Here is a 16,854-nt window from a genome sequence, read left to right as displayed (position 1 = left end):
CAATCCTTAATGCATTCACAGATTTCTGCCAAATGAAAGGTACCAAAAACATAGTTTGGAAGCAGGGAGTATATAGCAATCAGATTCATAAAGGAGGAAGGTTAATTTCTGTCTATCAAAAGATGACTTAAAAGTATTTTACATCAGAGTAGAGATGGGGATTATGGAATCACATGAAACATCAATTTTTACAGGAAACTTTGAAATAAACTCAAAGGACACTGAAAACACACACACACACACACGTCTAAGCTATCAAATGAGCAAGCAATTTTTCTTTGCTTATGCTGGTTTTATCGTCCTAAGTTATTCACTTGTTCACTTATACTGACTCTTTGTGATCCTGTGGACCACACTGTCCACAGGTTTTTCCTGGCAAAAATACTGGCGTTGTTTGCCATTTCCTTCTCCAATGGATTATGACAGAGGTCAAGCAGCTTCCTGAGTCACATAACTAGTCAATGACTGCAGTTGGATTTGAACTCCAACTTCGCAATTCTGAGCCCTTCAGAGTAATAAAAAACTAACAAAATTAGCAATGTTTACAAGATAAAGTTTTATATCAATTATTTGAGAGGTTTATTTATGCTTAAAAGCGACACCAGCTTCCACAAGGTAATTAATATATTGGTTGTGCATTAAGAATGACAAAAGTACATTAAGAATCCTGATTCTAAGCATATCATTGGCTTAATGTTTATCAAAGGGATCTTTCATTTGGACCTTGCCAACTTGGTTGAAAAGGAATAAATAGATCACTAGTCTTGACTTTATGTATACTTAAATTTATATTAGAACACTGAAAGTATCTGTGACCTCAGGAAGGATAAAACCTACACTCAAATATTTCTCAGTTTACCAGGACCAATCAGAGATTTCATTTCACTGGTCAAATCCAGCAGCCTTTTTGCAGTCTCCATTCTTCTTGATCTCTCTACAACCTTGGATGTAGTCAATCATTGTTTTCCTTGATACTTTTTTGTATCTAGGTTTCCATGAAAATATTTTATTCTAGTTTTTCTCCTGCCTATTTCACCAAACTTTCACAGTCCCCTTTATTGGATCTTCATCCAGGTCATGCAAATCAACCAGCAGTGTATCACAGAGCTCTTTTTCCTGGGCCTTCTTCTTCTCTTCTCTATCTATACTATTTCTCTTGATACTCTCACCAGCTCCCACGAATTCAATTATCTCCTCTATGATGATAATTCTCGGATTGACTTATGAAGCTCTAACTTTTTTCAAGGCCTCCAGTCTTATATTTCCAAAGGTCTACTAGATATCTCTAACTTGATATAATATAGATACAACAAACTTGACAAGTCTAAAACTTAATTAGTGAACTTTTCCCCTCACGCTCTCTTCTTGTGACTTCACTATTATTGTTGAGGATGCCTTCATTCTCCAGTAAAGCAAACTTGCATCCAACATATACAAGTGTAACATATATGACTCCTCACTCTCACCTTCTATATCCAATCAATTGCCAAACAATATATAAATACTTCCTTTGTAATCTCTCTCATTTCTCTTTCTCAGATCTGATACTTTTACCACTCTGGTGCAAGCTTATATCATCTCATGCCTGGACCACTGTCATGGCCTTTGATTGGTCTCCTGATCAGTCTCCACTCTATTCTATCCTCTTTTCAACTGTCGAAATGATCTTCCAAAACCCAATTCTGATCACACAATCCCCCTATTCAGTAAACTGTGGCTCCTTATCATCTCCAGAATGAAATACAAAAATCTTTTTTGACATCCAAAGCCCTTCATTACCTAGCTTTCCAGTCCTCCCTGCTCTTTACACCATCCAATGACATTGGGCCCCTTCGTTCCTTATGAAAGATGTCCCCTTACTAGGTGCATTTTCATTGGCTTTGCCCCAAGTCTGGAATTCTCCCCTTCCTCATCTCTTCCTTCTGTTTTCCTTGGGTTTCTTCTAGTCTCAGGAAATTTCTCACTTACATTAAACCCATCCTCATTCTCCTTAATCTTAGTGCCTTTATGTTGTTGATTATCTCTAGTTTCTTCTTTCTCTACCTTTTTTGTACATAGTTGCTTACCTGTCTTCTCCCTCCATTAGCCTGTGAGCTCGTCCAGGTCATGGACAGTTTTTTTGACTTTCTTTGCATCCCAAGTCTTATTATACCACCTGGAACATAAAATACTTAATAAATGCTTAGGGACAAAGTGACTGGCTCTGCTTATAAGAAGTTGGGGATTTCTACTAAAATTCCTTCCTGCCACTGTAAGATAATAGTTTATAAAACATGTCATTCATTGGGACAGACATATAGACAGATGACAGAGTGAGCAAAAATGATTTATTTAGGAGGTATAATTGGCCTGCAGTAGATAAAGAGTATAGGCCTTAGAGTTAGGAAGACTGGATTCAAGTGCCATGACTGACACATTCTGTATGACTTTGGCTAAGTCATTTATTTTCTCAGATCCCCAAAAGTCTCCAAGACACTAAGTTTGAGCAGAATTGTTGATGTATATTGTGTGTCTCTGTGTGTCTATATATATATACACACATGAAACATTTCATTATCAGTCTCTCCTCTTCTGATTTGTTACTTCATCAGGAGCCTAGATATAAGGATGAGAAGAGGACTGGCTCTGAAAAATTGTTATCACATGCAATTTATGAAAGAGAAACTAAAGGACTTTATAGGAAAGAGACAAAGAGACAAGTTCTTTATGATATCTCACAGCTCCTTCTTTTTCTATCACTACATGTAATCAAAGCTATGCCCTGGGCTCTCCTGTGATTTTATCTGAACTCCTGCAAACTGGCCTTTGCAGAACTACTGGTTTCTAGCTGCTCCTCCTTTCCTCACCTCTCCACTCAAATATTCCTCAAGTGGAGTTGTTAAAATCATCTTCCTACAGTGACCTCCCTATGCCCACTGATAATGTCATTCTCTTGTGACCCTGATAGTGAATTCAAAATCTGATATATTAAATCTCAACTCCTGGACAAAAACTTCAAAAACACACAAATAGCATATCACTATGGCAGCACTACAGTTTATCCATGCAGTAGCTTCCTACCTCTGACTCATACACCAACTGAGAAAAAGGAATAATAATGTTAGGACCTTCTGGATTTGGAGGGCAAAGGAAGGGTTGGCCAACATTAAAGATGTATGTGCAGGTATATATGTGTGTGTGTGTGTGTGTGTATACATACATATACACACACACACACACACACACATATATATATATATATATAATTTTTCTTTTTATATTATAACTTGATCCTTATATTAATTTATAAAAGTTTACCCAACACTCTTAGGATCCTTTAATTTTATGATGTCAAGAACTTATATGTTAAACAAACTACCTATAAGCTATTAAAAATGCTGGCCAATTTTGCAAACTTTACTCACCAGTTTTAAGCAACATGAGTAGTCTATAAAGTTTGGGGTTAAAGAGCACATCATCCAGATTTTACAAACCCCAAGGATGTCAAATATTCCATACCAAACAAATCTTAAAAATCAGATTTTTCTGAAGATTAAAATGGATGTGTTTACATAAACCTATTTTAGGCTTTAAATTGCCATGGATCATGTACACATATATAATAGGTTGTTTTGTTTAATGAACCAGATTCCTGAGCACAAGGTTTCAGTTCATTTATAGTGAATACAATGACTGGAGGCATTGAGGTGTCTCCTATCAGATATAGTTAGCTGGCTAATGCCTGAAAATTCTGCAGTAAATGATCAAATTCACCTGGGAGAAAACTCATGTCTCTACTAGGCTTTTAGGGATCAAAGTTCCTTTAACGTATTTGGCTAAATGAACAAAGACCCATATTTCCATTAGACTTCCACTCTTAATAGTTCTTGCATCTGTCCTTTCCTCTCCATCCACATAACCAACACTCCAGTCCTTTTCTCATAGATTCTCATGTATCTCTTCTTGGGATTATTGCACCAGTCTTCTGATAAGTCTCAGTATCTGATCTCTCTCTTCTCTAACCCATTCACCACACAATTGCTGGAATAATCTCAATAACAGGTTGGAAACCTGCTACTCTCCTGATCAAGAGATTTTAGTGGCTCTTTTTTACCCCAAGAATGAGATACACACTTCTCAACTTCATATTTAAAAACCATCACACCTTGCCTTCAATCAATTTCTTATGATTCCTTGACACACTTTCCACTTTAGATAAACTGACCTACTTAAATTTTCTCTAATACAGTATTCACTTCCCACCTCCATACTTAAAAACAAATGGTCTCAAGTGCTTTAAAACAAAACTAATTTAAATTGTGGGTCATGAACCCAGGGGGTTGCAAAATTATGGGTATATTATCAGTAATTGTGTATTGGTATAACTATTTTATATACCTATTAATTATGGTTGTATAAAAATTTCTTGGGGAAAAAAGGGTCATGAGTGGAAAAAGTTTAAACTATCTTGCTTTAAAGGAGCTGACTCAAAATTTCTACGTCTTAAAATCGATAAGAGTCCTTCAAGGTTCAACCATTATTTTTCTTTCTACATGGTAATTAATCTTTCCCCCAATGTACACAAAACATTTTTGAACCTCCTACATGTTAGAGTTATCTTCAATTAATTTTATAATTATTAAATATTAAATATTGCATCTTATCATAAAAGAAGAAAAAAGGACTCAGGTGCAAAAATCTTTCTAGCAACTTTTCTGTAGAACAAGGAATTGGAAACTGAGTGGATGACAATCAATTGGAAAATGACTGCATAAGTGTTGGTATATGAATGCAATGGAATATTATTTTGCTAATAAGAAATGATGAGCAATTTGATTTCAGAAAAGCCTAGAAAGAATGTGATGAACTGATGCTGTGGGAAGTTAGCAGAACCAGGAGAACAACCTGTGATAGGAAGATTATATGATGATCAACTATGATAGACTTAACTCTTAGCAATGTGGTGGTATAAGACAATTCCAACAAACTTGGGATGAAAATGCCATCCATATCAGAAGAGAGAACTATGGTGACTTAATACAGATCAAAGCATAATATTTTCACTTTTTTGTTTGCTTTTTCTTTCTCTTGCTTTTTTTCCCTTGTGATATGATTTTTCTTACACAAAATGACAAGTATGAAAATACATTTAAAAGGATTGTACATATATAATCTATATCAGATTGCTTGCTGTGGTGGGAAAGGGAAGGTATGGGAAGGAGAGAGAAAAATTTGGAACATAAAATGTTACAAAATTAATTTTTTTTAGAATTTTCAAAATTTAAATAAAAAATTATTTAAAAAATAAAATTAAAAAATCCAAAAAATATTCTGTATCTTTATAGGAAAACTATTTTTTTTGTTTTTGTTTCCATGGTGTGTAGTACTATTTCTTGCACATGACAGACATTTAATTAATTCTTGGTGGTTTCCACCACATTTTTTCCAGTATCAAATTTTTCTTACCTTAAAATCCTCCTAACCCAAAACATCACTATATTAATTTCTCTATCTTGAGATGAATGAAATAGATATTAATTCAACTCAAGAAATGGTTAACTGGTAAGGTTTTGGCAAAGAAAGATTTAGCAGATGTTCCACAGATATCGGGCCTATGAAAACTTTTTTTTTTTTTAAGATTCTATGGACAATTCATTGTTAAGTCATTTTTCAGTCACATCTGATTCTCCACTTCCCCATTTGGAATTTTCTTTTTTAATTTTCTGTTTATTAAAAAAAGAAAAAAAGAGAGAAAAGGAAAATTAAAAAAACAACAATATTGTCATGTTCCCAGCAAAACATCTGATAGGATTAAAAACACATGACAATAAATTAACAGTTCAAGAAAGGATATATAATAGTAGAAGCAATTATATTCATGGGCATCCATTTTTCTTTTTTGCTTCCTTGTAGGCTGTTCAATTGTTCTCTGCTGCAAACGTTTTACTTTATTCTTTTTTGCCTCTTTCATCCCACCTTTCCCATGCAAGATATTAAACACTGATATATTTATATATACACATATATATATATATATATATATACATACACACACACATATATATATATATATATATACACAAGTACACACACACATATATACATATACATATATATACAAACATATTTCTTCCCTTTCCCTGCTAATTCTTCTATTTTAATTTTGCTCCTTAATTTATCTTTCTATTACTTGATCTCCCCCAACCCCTGGATCCCTCCCTTGTCTTTTCCCCTCACTTATTGCTTCCCCCTTCACTCATTCCATCTTTTGCTTCTTTATAGATTTTGGAGAGTACTATACTCTTCATGGTATATATGTAGTGATGCCATTTTAAGCCATTTCCAATGTGAGTAGGTTTTCAGAACTAAGAGCCTTCTCTCCATCCAATGCCTTTGTGTCTATTCTTCTTTTGTAGCTCATTTGTATAATACAATTACTTTTTTGTTTTTTCTTAGGGGGTATTGTTTATTTGTGTAAGATCATTTGTCCCAAATTTTCTTTTGAGCTACCTAATTGCTGATGTCAATCTTAAACATATGGTATATATTTCTATGTTAAAAAAACAAAACAAATTGTTCATATTAAGTCCCTTGAAATTGATCTTTTGATATTGGTTCTTATAAATTAAATTTTCTATTGAGATTGGGTTAGATTTAAAGAAAGTCTTGGGGGTAGAGCCAAGATGGCAAAGAGTAGACAGGACTTTGCCTGAGCTCTTCCTCCCTTCACTCAGAATCAATACTAGATCAATTCTCTGAATAGATTTTGACAGAACACACAAATATTTGGAGTGTAACAAATTTCCAGGAGAAGATATCTTATAAGGACTTCGGGAAAGGTCTATCTCAATTGAGCATGGGAGATGTGGCCCAGTGCTGGTGCAACACAGGGAGACTAAGGGCAGAGAAGCCACACATAAAATCCAGTGGGAACTTCTTAGGCAAAATACAGCAGTATTAGTTATTGAGTCCTGGTTCAGGAGGCCAGTGGATCCACAATGAGACCTAGCTGTGAGACCTCCAAGGCAACCACAGAAAACAAATAGTGAGCCTCTGAATCTCAGCACAACAGTCAGGATTTAAGTGGTCAGGCCCAACCAGTAGGGAAAGAAGCAAAGAACTGGAAAATGAGTAGATGATCATCAATTGGGAAATGGCTGAACAAGTCATGGTATATAAATGTAATGGAATATTGTTGTTTTATTAAAAAAAATAGAAGACGCTGATTTTAGAAAGGCATGGAAAGATTTACATGAACTGATGCTCAGCAAAACAAGCAGAATCAGGAATACATTGTACACAATAACAGCAAGAATGTGTGATGATCAACTATGAAAGACTTGTTTTTTCTTGGTGGTTCACTGATCCAAGGTAGTCCCAAAAGACCTGGGACAGAAAATGCCATCTACATGCAGCAAAAGAACTATGGAGATTGAATGTAAATCAACATATGCTATATTCACTTCTTTTTTTCTGTTTTTTTTTTCTCTCCCATGGTTTTTCCCTTTTGTTCTGATTTTTCTCTTCCAATATGATTCATAAAGCAAAGTGCATTAAAAACTCATAAATAAATAAATAGATGACCATAAAAAAAGAACTGTATCTTTGTCAGGAGTATAATTAGAGGGTGTAGGTATAAGCTGACTTTATTGTAATGATATAAAAAATGAGGAGGAGAAAACGGATTTTCCTGGAAGAAGAGGAAAGAGGCAGTAAAATGGAGCAAATTACATCACATGAAGAGAAAAAAAGACCTGTTACAGTTGAGGGAAAGAAGAGAGAGGAATAAGCATTGCTTGAACCTTAATTTCACTGAACTTGGCTTTAAGAGGGAATATCATACTTATTTAGTTTGATATAGAAACTTGTATCACCTTATAAGAAAGTAGGAGGAGAAAGGGGAAAGAAAAGAGGAGGCTAATAAGTGGGAGGACAGAAGTAGAAGGGGAAAGGGATAAGAAAGGAGAGAGAGGCTGAAATAAGGGAGGGCAGATTGAGGAACATAGTACTTAGAAGCAAAACATTAGTGAACAGGGAAACGGGGAAAGGAGAGAAAAAATTTTAACTTGGAAAAAGTAAGATGGCAGAAAATAGTAATTTTACATATGAATGTGAATAGGATGAACTCTCCCATAAAACAGAAGCAGACTGTAGAGTGGATTAAAATCCAGAATCCTACAATGTGATGTTTACAAGAAACACACTTGAAGCAGAGAAATACATACACAGTAAAGGTAAAAGGATAGAGCAGAATCTATTAAGCTTCAGCTGAAGTAAAAAATTCAGGGGTAATAATCCTGATATCACATAAACTAAAAGCAAAAAATAGATCTTATTAAAAGAGAGAAAATTAATTGGAAACTAAATAATCTGATCTTAAAGAATGAGTGAGTGAAACATTAAACCATAGAAACAATCAACAATTTCATCTAAGAGAATGGCAATGAGATAACATACCAAAATTTATGGGATACAGCCAAAACACTTGTGAGAATTGTAATATCACTAGATATTTACATGAATAAAACAGAGAAAGAGAAGCTCAATGAATTGGGAATGCAACTAAAAATATAGAAAAAGAATAAATTTAAAAATCCTCAATTAAATACCAAATTTGAAATGTTGAAAATAAAAGTAGAGATTAATAAAATGGAAATTAAGAAAACTATTGAACTAAAAAAAACAAAACTAAGAGTTGGTTTTATGAAAAAACCAACAAAATAGATAAATCTTTAATTAGTTTAGAAAAAGGAAATAAGAAAAGCAAATTACCAGTATCAAGAATGAAAAGGGTGAACAAAAAAGAAAAAATAAAGCAATAACTAGTAGCTATTTTGCCCAACTATATGGCAAAAAATCTGATTATATGAAATGGATGAACACTTACAAAACTAGACCAGATTAACTGAGGAGATAAACTACTTAAATAGTTCCATCTTAGAAAAAGAAATTAAACAAGCTATAAATCAACTCCCTAAGGAAAAAATCCCTCCAGCTAGATGGATTTACAAATAAATTTTATCAAACATTTAAAGAACAATTAATTCCAACACCATAGAAACTACTTGGGAAAATAGGGAAAGAAAGAGTCCTACCAAATTCTTTTATGACACAGACATGGTATTGATAGCTAAAACAGGAAGGGCCAATACAAAGAAAGAAATTGATATTCCAGTTTCCTGAATGAATATTGATGGAAAAATTTCAAATATTATATTAGCAAAGAGATTACATCAAGTTATCACTAGAATACTACACTATAACTAAGTAGGATTTATTTCAAGAATATAGGGTTGGTTCAATATCAAGAAAACTGTTAGCATAATTGACTATCAATAATGAAACTAATAGAAATCATATGATTATATCAATAAATGCAAAAAAACAATTTGACAAAATACAACACCCATTCCTATAAAAAGTCCTGAAAATCTGTAAGTTTGTTGAATGTTTTTTTAATTCATAATTATGGATAATTTTGCTGTATATAATATTTTTGGCTGCAAGCTGAATTTTGTTGATTGTCAGTATATATGATACCAGGACTGGTGACCTTTTATTGTGGCTGCTGATAAATCCTGTACAATTCTAACTGTAGCTCTAGTGTATATGAATTGTATCTTGTTATTTCTTGAAAAATTTTCTCTTTGAACTGGGGATTCAAAATTTGGCAAAAATATTCCTATATGATTTACACAAAGAACCTCTTTGAAATGGTGATTGGTGGTTTTTTTTCCATTTCTACTTTATCTTCATGTTTTATCACTCCAGGACAATTTTCTTGGATTATTCCTTACATTATTGCAAATTATTATTGTGTCAAGGTTTTTTTTTGGAACATAGCTTTCAGGGCTTTCAGTTATTTTTATATTTCCTTTTCTTGAACTATTCTTCAGATCTATTGTTTTTCTTATAAGAAGTTTCACATTCTGTTTTTCCTATTCTGATTTGTTATTTCTTGGTCTTTTGTAATTTCACTAGTTTCCCCTTGTCCAACTCTAATTTTCAAAAACTTATTTTGATTTTTGAGATTCTGTATCTCCTTTGCTAATTGGATAACTTTTTTTCATAATCTTCTTGTATAGTTTTTGTTTTTATTTATTTTTTTAGTTTTTTCTCAATGTCTCTTATTTGATTTTTAAATTCTTTTTTGTGTTCATGTATAAACTCTCCCTCAGCAGGAAGCCATTAACATAACATAGAATAGAAGAAGCTTTTTTTTACGTCAGTGTCCTGCTCTGAAGATGAACCCCAGTCTTCCCAATTCCCATAGTAAATTTCTATGGTTAAGCTCTTTCTTCTTCTTCTTTTAATGAGAACTATTAGTGTAAGTGCCATAAATCAGAGAGTGAGGGGATGGTACCTCTACCTTCACTTAAGCTCTCCAACTCTGACTTGGAATCCCAAACCAAAAGCTTCTCACTCATGCAAGTGCCCTTAGTCAGCAGCAACTCTGCCTCATTGTCTCTGCACTCAGCATGTTTGATAGTTCCTTGCTACCCAGGGCCACTTCTCTGAAGAAGAGGCAGGCTTGACATTCCTAATCAGCTGAGTTTTCTCAGTTATCAGGGACCCAGATCCACACTGTCTGGAAGGTGAAAGTTTCTGTGGTTTCAGTTGAGGCCCCATCCAAACCCAGTTACCCCAGACATCCACACTTAATGTTGTGCAGAGCTAACCCTGATATGTTTGAACTTTACCAGGGTTAATCCGAGTCTGAGGTTTTTCTTTGGAACTTCTTGGGTTGTGCTAATAGGACCCCTGTTCTATCCTAGGTCTTTTTGTTCACCCAATTTTTTTTTGGTGGAGGAGGGGTGATCTGCAGAGCTTGAAATTTACTGACCTATTCTGCCATGTTCCCAGACAATTTTTTTTTCTCTACTGTATATAGCTCCTTTGCCAAACTGTACCACATACTAGGACATAACACTTCACAAAAATGCAAAAAAAGAGAGAAATATTAAATGTACTCTTTAGATCATAATGCAATAGTATAACATTCAATAAATGGGCCTCAGAAGCTAATTGGAAATGAAATAATCTAATCCTAAAGAATGAATAGGTAAAAGAACAAATTACAGAAACAATCAATAATTTAATTAAAGATAATGACAACAATGAGGCAACAAACCAAAATTTGTGAGATGTGGTCAAAGCAACACTTAGGAGGATATTTATATTTTTAAATGCTTATATCAATAAAATAGAGAAAGAACAGATCAAAGGCATGCAACTAAAAACACCTAGAAAAAGAATGAATTAAAAACGCCCAATTAATGACCAAAACAAATTCTGAAAATCAAAGAAGAGATTAATAAATTTCCAAGTAAAAAAAAAATTAACTAATTAATAAAGCTACTAGCTAGTTTTATGAAAAAAAACCCCAATAAAATAGATAAAACATTGACTAATTTTATTAAAGGAATGAAATAAGGAAATCAAAGTACCACTATCAAAAATGAAAAGGCCAATTCTACTACCAATGAAGACAAAATTAAAGCAATTACTAGTAGATATTTTGCCCAATTCTATGCTAATAAAATGGAGCTAAATTTAATGTATGAGTATTTACAAAAATGTGAATTGCCCAGATTAACAGAAATGAAAATAGAATGCCTGAATAACTCTATCTTAGAAAAAGAAAATTAACAAGCCATAAATGAGCTACTTAAGAAAAAATATCCTGGATCATGTGGATTTACTAGTGAACTTGACCAAACACAGAACAATTAATTCTGATACCATATAAACTGTTGGGAAAACATAGTTTAAAAAAAATCCTACCAAATTCCTTCTATGGCACAAGTACAGTCTTGATATCTAAACCAGAGACAACAAAAATAGAGGATTTTAAATAAAATACTACCAAGAATATTACAACATATTTTAAATAATACATATACTATGATCATGTGCTATTTATTCCAGAAATACAGAGCTGCTTCAATAGTAGGAAAACTATAAGCATAATTGACCATATCAATAAGAAAAACAATGAAAATCTTATGATTATATTGAGAAACAGAAAAAAAAAACTTTTGACAAAATACACCTATTCCAATAAAAACACTGGAGAGCACAGGAATAAATGGACTTAAAATGATAAATGGTATGTATCTAAAACCAAGAGCAAGCATCATCTTGAAAGTGAAATAAACTAGAAGCCTTTTTAATAAGATCAAGGGCGAAACAAAAATGGCTGTTATCAACACTATTATTCAATATTGTACTAAAAATGTTCGATATAGCAATAACAAGAAAAAGAAACTGAAGAAATAAAAGCAGGCTTTGAAGAAACAAAACTATCCCTCTTTGCTGATGAAATGGTGTTATACTTAGAAAACTCTGGAGAATCACCTTGCAAACTAGCTGAAAAAATGAACAACTTTAGCAGAGTTGCAGGATATAAAATAAACCCACATAAATCATCAAGATTTCTATATATTACCAACAATTCCCAGCAGAAAGAGATAGAGAAATTCCATTTAAAAGAATTTAGACAATAAAAAATCCTTGGGAATCTTCCTGCTATTTCAAACCCCAAAACTATATGAATACAATTACAAAACACTTTTCACACAAAAATAGATCTAAAGAACAGAAGAAATATTAATTACTTATGAGTAGACAAATCTAACATAATAAAAATGATAATTTTACCTAAGTTAATGTATTTATTTAGTACCATACCGATCAATTACCAAGTAATTCTTTTACAGAGCTAGAAAAAATAATAACAAAATTCACCTAGAATGTCAAGGGAAGCTATGAAAAATATGTAAAGGGGAGGGGTCTAACAGCATCAGATTTCAACCTGTACTACAAAATGGGTAATCATCAAAACAAGCTGGTGTTTGATAACGAATCAGTGAAAAAGATTACATATACAATGCACAGTAGTAAAGGATTACACTAATCTTGTTTGATAAACCCAAAGATCTAAGCTTTTGAGACAAGAACTCAGCATTTGACAAAAATGGCTAGAAAAATTTGGAAAGCATTGTGGTAGAAACTAGGAATAGACCAACATCTCACATTGTATATCAAGATATGATCAAAAGGGGTACATGATTTAGACGTAAAGGGTAACAACATAAGCAAATTAGAGGAGCATGGAAAAAATTGCCTGTCAGATCTACGAATAAGGGAAGAGCTTATGATAAAAGGGATCACAAGAAGATGAATCATTTTAATTACATGAAATTAAAGAGGTTTTGCACAGACATAACCAATGCAGACAAAATTAGAAAAAAGCAGGAAACTGGAGTAAGGAAATATTAGCAAATTTCTCTGATAAAAGATTTGATTTATAACATACATAGGAAACTGAGCCAGATCTATAAAAAAGATGAGTCATTCTTCAATTAGAAAATGGCCAAAGAATATGAACAGGCAGTTTTCAGAAGAAAAAAAATCAAAATTATATCAATAGTCACATGAAAATGACCTACATAACTATTGATTAGAGAGATACAAACTAAAGTGACATTGGGGTATCAATATCTCCTATCATATTGGCTAATATGACAGAAAAAGAAAATGATAAATGCTGGAGGAGATGTGGGAAAATGGGGACACTAATGCATTACTGGTGAAATTGTAACCATTTTGGAGAACAATTTGGAACTATGCTCCAAAAGGCATTAAAACTATGTATACCACTTAACTCAACAATACCATTACTAAATCTGTATCCCGAAAAGATCAAAGGAAAGGGACCTACATATACAAAATAATATTTGTAGCAGCTCCTTTTGGAGTATTAAAAATTGGACATCGAAGGGATGACAATCAACCATAGAATAGCTGAACAACATGTTGTATGTGATTGTGATGGAATACTATTGTGCTTTAAGAAAGGATGAGCAGACATGCATGAAATGATGAAGAATTAAATGAGCGAAAAGTTGTACACAGTAACATCACTATCAATCTAAGAAGATTTTTGAACAACTAAGTCATTTTGAGTATTATTAACACTCAAATCACCCACAAAAGACATATGAAGGAAGATGCTATTCACATCTGGAGAAAAACTGATAAATATTTCTGGCTACAGAGAGCTACACCTTATTAAAATCCAATGACTCACATGGTACACTAAGTAGGTTACATGGAAAGGAAAAAATCAGACAATGGGATAGTTACCATAGAGTGGAAGGTACAAGTTAGGCTTTATGGTTAAAAACTAACAAAATACCCTTCTAGCTAACTCAAACTATCCTATATAGCATGAGGATGCATATGTATGTGTATAGAAAGCTTACCACCCTATTGGGTGTATGTGTATGTATGGTCATACATGCAATGCAATTATCTATTTTATGATATGTATATATGCATACAAACATACATTAGACAGCTGAGCCTTCTCTTAATGAGACCTTGGGAGCAATAACCTGTTGATTCTCCAGTTGCTAATACAAGGGAGAATCTGATCATGGCTAATGAGCAGCAAGGTGGCTATCAGTCTTACTTAACCAAACAATAGCTTCGGGATCATAGGATTCAGAGCCAGAAGGAGCCTTAGAAACTAGCTAGTCTAAATTTTTCTTCCTTCTCTCTTTTCCAATGAAGAAACTAAGCTTCATAGAAGCAACCTGTCCAAGGTAAAATAAATGGCACCATACTGCTTCTGAGATTCAAATGTGAGTCTTCTAACTGCAAATCCATTATGCCAAAATGGCCCCAGCAATATAGTTAACTTGGGCTGTTAATATACAGAAAGTTGATGTGACAACAGGATTATTTTCTAAATCTGCCAGTGTTCTAATCTGAAAACTTGAGAAGTATCCCTGCTTCCTCATGCTCGAGGACCTCCAAAAGGATGTCTGCTATGCTTACTGCGGTATCATAGAATACCCGGGTCTGACTGGTCCAATGCAAAGTTCTCATTTGGTTGGTGAAAGCTTTGCTCATCATTTTGGTTTTACAATCCTTGGGCAAAGGATATTTGCAAATTGACTCCATGCATTTGCCATGCTCAACATGTCTGTCACTATAAATATTTGCATTCTCTTATCAATTCATTTGAAAATGATCAGTCTTATACTGAAAGGCAAAGAATGATTTTCTGATTTTTTTTTCTTTCATGAAAAATGTCACATTATTAAGGACAAAAAAAGCACAGATAGTTTCAGCTCGCTTTTCATATACACATTTTTCATTTGATTGGAATTTATGGACTGATATTCAATCTTTCGATGTCACCCCTGGTTATATCATTCATCTGATTCTGTAGTGTTACTAAGTGAAATGACACAACACTCCAAAGATCTGGCAATCTCAGTATTGCAAAAAAGATGAATGATTAACATGAGAATGAAAGGACATCATGATGGATTGGATAGAAATTTGTTAACTATTCCAGAGTGGGGGACGAGCAAGGTAGACCTTGTGTATAATGGAGCCAACACACTACTGTGAGACAAGTTTCCTTTTAAAAAGAGGTCTTTCCAATGGCAATTGTCATCATCATTTCAGCACTGAGAATCTTTAAGCAGATTCCATTAGACAAAACTGAAGATTCATTTTAAAATCCACATGTCCGTTTGCAGGATAGCATTGATATCAGAAACTGTTACCCTATCTACTGTGATAACTAATAATAATGATGATGATTATGATGATAACGATGATGATAGGTCTGTGTGTCTCACTTCATAAGGGAAGACAGAGAGTCCTTGGAATTGAAAGGCCACACTTGAACACATTCAGTGCTCAGCAAATAATTTCTGAATGTCACCGATCCTAGATCCTTTTTAAAAAGCTACTTCCTCTTACTTTGACAGATGGGTTAGGCTGCATTTCATTACTTTTCCTCCTTACCTCATTCTTCTTTTGTTTGGAAATAAGTGATGAGGCTTTAGGTGAAGATTAAGCGCTAGCAGGCAGTAACGCAATGGCCCAAACATGCTTTTAATTGGAACCTCAAATCCAGTGGAAAAATAAGAAATTAAATCATTAATAAAATGCATTTTCCAGAAGACACTGTGTCCATGCATCTTTTAAAAAAAGGCTTCAGGTTTCCCCCCCCCATATTATTCCTAGAGGTATCACTGTACAATACCAAAGCCACCAACCAAATCTCATTAAATATAAGGGAAGAAAATTCTCAGCCATCCAAAGTTCCAAATTTAAATGGTGCAATTAAAAGCCACAGTGACTTTACTTTTTTTTTTTTTAGAATGAAGAAGCTTGTAATTTTGATGTCACTATGAATCCCATGTTCTCTTGCTATTACAATGTCTTCCTTGCCTAATGAATTCCTGACAAAGCACTTCAACTGTATTTCAATATGACCTAAACTCAAGACACAATGATAAACAAGTCAAGTCACTGCAAGACACATAAAGTTTGGAAACACGTGGCTCACAAAGACTTTCGATACATAAACTTCTAGTAAAGGGAAGCAAAAGAATCATTTGATAACAAGAGATAGGAATGCAGCAAGGTCCCCTAGGTGATTAGAGTATCCTTTACAAGTAGCAACCTACTACACGATAACTGTTTCTAAAAACCCAAGTTTTGATTTATTCAATCAGACATCAAACAATTAGTGAGCAGCATCTATTACTCTCCTGGTCATCTTCAACTGCTACAAAAGAAGACTGCATTGTGGCCAGTACCTTGGGGAGCTTACAATTAGGTTGGAGATGAATCAAACAGTTGAAAGAGACTTACATGGCTCTGAGGTCAAAGGACTTCAGTTCAAATTCTGTGTCTGACATCTACTACCTTTGTGAACTTGGACAAGTCAAGTTGGCCCTCAGTTGCCTGCTGTATAAAATAGATGGCCCTTGACATGCCTGCCAGCTCTAAAGCTAAGAGCTTATGAACACATTAAACAACTAGTGAATAGTTGTAGTCATTGTT

This window comes from Antechinus flavipes, chromosome X, assembly GCF_016432865.1.
Source record: "Antechinus flavipes isolate AdamAnt ecotype Samford, QLD, Australia chromosome X, AdamAnt_v2, whole genome shotgun sequence".
Lineage (NCBI taxonomy): Eukaryota > Metazoa > Chordata > Mammalia > Dasyuromorphia > Dasyuridae > Antechinus > Antechinus flavipes.
Note: the sequence above shows the minus strand (reverse complement) of the source record.